The following is a 5,284-nucleotide window of genomic DNA, read 5'->3' as shown; positions in this document are numbered from 1 at the left end:
ACTGGGTGTCACACCACATGGTCTAGGCCTACCTCATGAGGTGGATCACGGTTGCCGGGTGTCCACACCGCATCACTCTGAACCGATCTGTTTCCACTGAGCACATTAACCGGTAACACTCTAAACTAAACCACATTACCCGCCAACCGTTCCCCAGTAGAAACACGCAGATTGACAGTAGTATAGCCTGCCTATAATAATAGCGTTAATGCGCTGTCAGGTCAGTGACCGATTTAATGGCGGAAGCCCTTTGTCCCGAACAAAAGGTACCTCTCGATGAATAGCTTGGCGCAAACTCTAATTGGCACAAAGGAACAATAGGCCTATGCGTTACGTAATCTATTTCCTCTCCTTTCTATGTCTAACCTCCTTGTAAAGGGGTGTGATTGCGGGGGTGTCGTGCCAGTGTGTGCCGGTGTGCAAAAGTTCGATAGACAAAAATCATAAGAATCACAGTAACAAAGCCATTTATTTTTTAATGTATACTATTTATTATATATATATTATTTTTAGTACACACGCAATTTACAAATTTTTTTACATGTTGCATAAAATAATCCGGCTGGTAGCTTTTGACTTGTTTTAATTAAATATAAAAACCCAAATATAAAGTCTCTGAACATTGGGATGCCGCTTAAGGGATCTAAAATGAGCGTTTATTGGGTTTCGACAGTATTTTTAGGGACATGAGAGCACCTCAGACCTATCGAATTGCATTCTGAATACGAAGCATGTCTTTCTGATATCAAATAATTTTCATTTTTGAAAATCACAATATAATACAAATTTTATGACAAATTATAAAAATTGATATTTTCAAATTTTTGATATGTAACAGTCCTCGAAGTAAATTATATAAATCTAAGGATATATTCTTAAAGTGTATGTAGCAGGGAAGAAAAGCCGACGGTCAATTGAAAATTTTTACCTTTCATATTGAAGATATGGATTTTTTCCCAAAAAGACCTAATTTATTTTTTGTGTTTTGGGAAAAAAAATCCATATCTTCAATACCAAAGGTCAAAATTTTCAATTGATCGTCGGCTTTTCATCCCACCTACATACACTTTAAGTATAAATCATCAGATTTATAAAGTTTACTTCAAGTACTGTTAAATATCAAAAATATCAATTTTAATGATTTGCCATAAAATGTGTATTAAATTGTGAATTTCAAAAAATCAAAATTATTTGATATCAGAATGACATTCTTCGTATTCAGAATGCAATTCGATATGTCTGATGTGCTCTAATGTCCCAAAATAAATATTGTCCAAACGTTCATACCCCAGCCCTTAATGATAATTATTATTTTTTACTCTGCTCATCAAAAAAAGTTCAAAATTTTAGCAAAATTGTGCCAAATGAGCAGAAAATATTACTAGTAAATATGGGCGATTTCCCATTCCCCCATGTTACACGGGGCCTCATAGTGTACCATAACCTTTGTTACTGTCAATGTCCATATTTTACTCTTTCCCTAACACCTACATGTACATTACTCTAACCCTAAACCTAATCCCTAACCATAAGGCCCATGAAAGTCAATTCCAAGTTTATCGTCCCTTTTTTTTCCCAGGTTGGTGAGGTGACTTTTCATTTTTCATTTTTCATTATTTCATCAGATTTCATTATTGACCTAAAGTGCGTGTTGATTTAAAGCCACACTCATACTTGTTATTTATAAACATGTTTTTATATGGATAGGGACTAGAAAAGTTAGAAAAGAGCCTGGTTTTGGTTCCAAGTTATAAATTTATATGTTTTACAAACAAAAATATATGTTTCCAATTGCTAAAACTGGTGAAAACACTGATACTTTGAAAATATGAATTATTTTGGCATTTTTGAAAATTTGACGCGGGTGTTTTTGGTGTCCAAAAAGTGACGCGGGCGGGGGACGATAAACTCGGAATCGACTTTCACGCGCCTAAACTCTTACACTATGCGGTATTTTAGCGTTTATGGTTTTGTGGTTTTGTCTTGAATAAGAATAAGATCTCACACCACCACAAAGAAATCCCACAGAGATATGTACGTACTAAATTTGCCTTAGAAAAACTGTATGAAAATGCCACATTGATGTACTCATACACTTAAAAAATGTAAATCAAAATATTTTTTTCATCATATCTGGCTATGAGCTCATTAATTATTCATGAGCTAATTTGCATAAAATTTACATAATTAGTTATTAAACTTGCTTTTCTAAAAGCTTATAGTCCAAGCTTTCCAATGGTATGCCACTTATTGGTTTTTACCCAACCGATAACACTGCAACGCAGTAGTTATTAGGATACCTCCACACCACTGAAAAAGTATACCACTTTTCTGGGGTAGGGTTAAGGTCACTCAAGCATATCTAAATATTAAGTGGTGTGAAGAAATCATAAGGGCCTGTTTGGCTATTTAAACCAATGTTATACGTGTCAGTTATCATAGGGCCTACATATAATTAAAATACATGTTTGACGTCATAAATCCCCTTTCAGTTTTGATTTCATTGGAAGTGATAAGGCACGTTATTATTTATAACAACACCGATTCATATCCTTCATATCCCTCTTATATCATTTATCAACAATGAAAGGTGAATGCACATCAAGATTAATTCATTTAACAACAAACGACCTGATACGTTTATTGTATTTGCACCAAGGAGAGAAATGAATCCACTTTATTTTGTGAGCTGAAATAATTGTTTAAATCTGAGTGAATACGATCTTTTGTGACTGAAGCCACTCCCAATTGATTTCATACGTAAAAATCCGCCGTAGAAGTAGTGATTAATTACCATATAGCAATAGGTGAAATCAATTTTTGAATGTATTGCCAAATTATTTGATATCAGAATGACATTCTTCGTATTCAGAATGTAATTCGATATGTCTGATGTGCTCTAATGTCCCAAAATAAATACTGTCCAAACGTTCATACCCCACCCCTTAAGATATGCATAAAGACCTGGATCGTAATTTTCATACTGCAGTTACTCTCCGTTTTCCTATACACAATACACAGTGCTCTCACCATTGACGCGCGACCTTTACAAATAGTGTATGTTATAAGTATAGGCATTTGCCTAGTTAACTTCACTGTGTGAAAAATAACCGACCAATATTTAAAGTATTCTCCAAACTTCTAGCAAATATATATCTCTAACATGACCTAAAATTACAGCTAGATTAGATGTTCAGAAATATTCGCACTTTGGTAAAATATGAGTGAGGGCAAGGCATAGCTAGCTCATAGGTAGCCAACTCCCCGTGTTAATTGAATGGAGATTTGACCGAAAGTATTGGTAACGGACTGCTCACTTCTGAAGGATGCCAACACACAAAAAAAAAAAACGGTACAAGCTACATTTAAAGTATTCTCTGAAATTCTAGAAAATATAGTTTTGTAACATGTCCTAAATTTTTAGCTAATTTAGGTGTTTGGAAGTATTCGCACTTTTGTGTTTTAGGAAGGATATGTAAACGACAGATAACACCAAAAATATGCAGAAATTATTTCCAAACCGTGTTAAGTCAACAATCATTATGTTGCTCATTTTCAAGAATGCTGGTTAACAATAAGCAGACCATTGTCTCATTTCGTGAACAAAGGCCCACATACCATTGTTACTTTGCGTTTCCTTTATAATCGGTTACCCAAATGAAACTATAATACCAGCTCATTGCGATGCCGCGCAGGTAAAACAGACACATGTGCACAACCAGAGAAGATCTGATTTAATCAGTTGAGCTGTTTTCAATGAGTGTTATCTTGGTTTAATAGCTTTTAATGGGGTTTAAGTCCTGCAAAGGTCGTGGTGAATTCTACTGTAGACATGACTGCATCATGCATGGAAATTTGACATTATGCAGAGTCCGTGTATGAGTCACTCGCACATGTACAATTAGTGTCTTTGAAAAGAGCTGTGTATTCAATCTATGATTGCACACGTGTGCAATCATACAGAAACATGACAGGTGATGAGTGCAGCCTACTTATAGTGCAGGGCAATACATACAAAAATTGTTTTCACCTATATTATTATGGTAATTAATCCCGTTCTATCACTATTTCTACGGCGAATAAAGATGTGTATCTTTCCTAATTGTTCCCAAGCCTTTTTCTGTATAAGCAAACAAGGTGAAATAAATCATCAATACGGATTTTAAAATAAAAGATATTCCAACAAAAAGCAACGAGCAAAATAATGTTACACCTTAGTGACAAACACAGCCTGCGATTTTCGGTTTTCCATTGTGATTTGCCGTTGAAAAGATTAGCTTATTTCTTCTGCCTCACTTTTTAAATGCTGATGGGCAGAAGAGCTATGTTTTTCAGATGAAAATCGCGACGGACAACAGAAATCGCCGGTAGCATTTTACACGAAAAAACCATACCATACTTTTTTCATTTCAATACGTACAGACGGACAGTTTTGAACAAAACAAAGATTACAAGTAGTTGCTTGTCAACAATTATACTTTCTCTTCTTACAATTTGACTGCTCATTGTCAGAAGCTGGTAAATACTAAGTGTAATAGCTGCCCTGTGAACTTATAGAAATTTACACACAGTATATTGTACTCATCTACACATGGCAACTATTGCACTTACCCAATTCTGGCACTGAGTAGTCAACTTGTTCTTTTGAACAGACTGCAACAGTTTACCAAATTTTTTTTTTTCGCACACCTACATTTGAGATATGCCCTGGCATGGCTGGCGCTGCTCTAAAATTATGAAAAAAGATGTGGCAACAGTAAAATGTGTAGGTCCTAAAGGGGAATCTAACTGAAGATTTCATCATAGGTATACTGAGTTAAAAATATACACTCTATTCAACGAAAAAGGTTGTTCTGAATTTAAAGCATGCCCATACTTAGCCTCACACAATATTAAATCTTGGTTTCCTTAGAGGGTTTCCTTCTTAGTACAGAAATATCAAAACTGCGGACGTGCAAGTGTAGCTATGTAAATATCCAATTCCGTATGCGCTGAGTTTATCCTTCTGCTTTTGTAGTTCATTGAGCCATAATGAAACTCCCTGACATACAGGGCACGACATTGATCTCAAGTCGTGTTCACACGGTAGGACATAAGTCACTTTAATATTACCGGTAATAAGTCACTTATTACCGGTAATAAGTCACTTATTGCCGATAATAAGTGACTTATGTCCAACCGCGTGAACACGACTTCAGTTGTGAATGCTTAAGATTCAACTCAGAAAGTTCAACTTTCCTAGTGATTAGGTTATTCCAGAAACTGAATGTACCCCCCTAAAAAA

This window comes from Amphiura filiformis, chromosome 16 (genome assembly GCF_039555335.1).
Source record: "Amphiura filiformis chromosome 16, Afil_fr2py, whole genome shotgun sequence".
In the NCBI taxonomy this organism is placed as follows: domain Eukaryota; kingdom Metazoa; phylum Echinodermata; class Ophiuroidea; order Amphilepidida; family Amphiuridae; genus Amphiura; species Amphiura filiformis.
The sequence above is the reverse complement of the archived record's forward strand: the minus strand, read 5'-3'. Positions refer to the sequence as shown.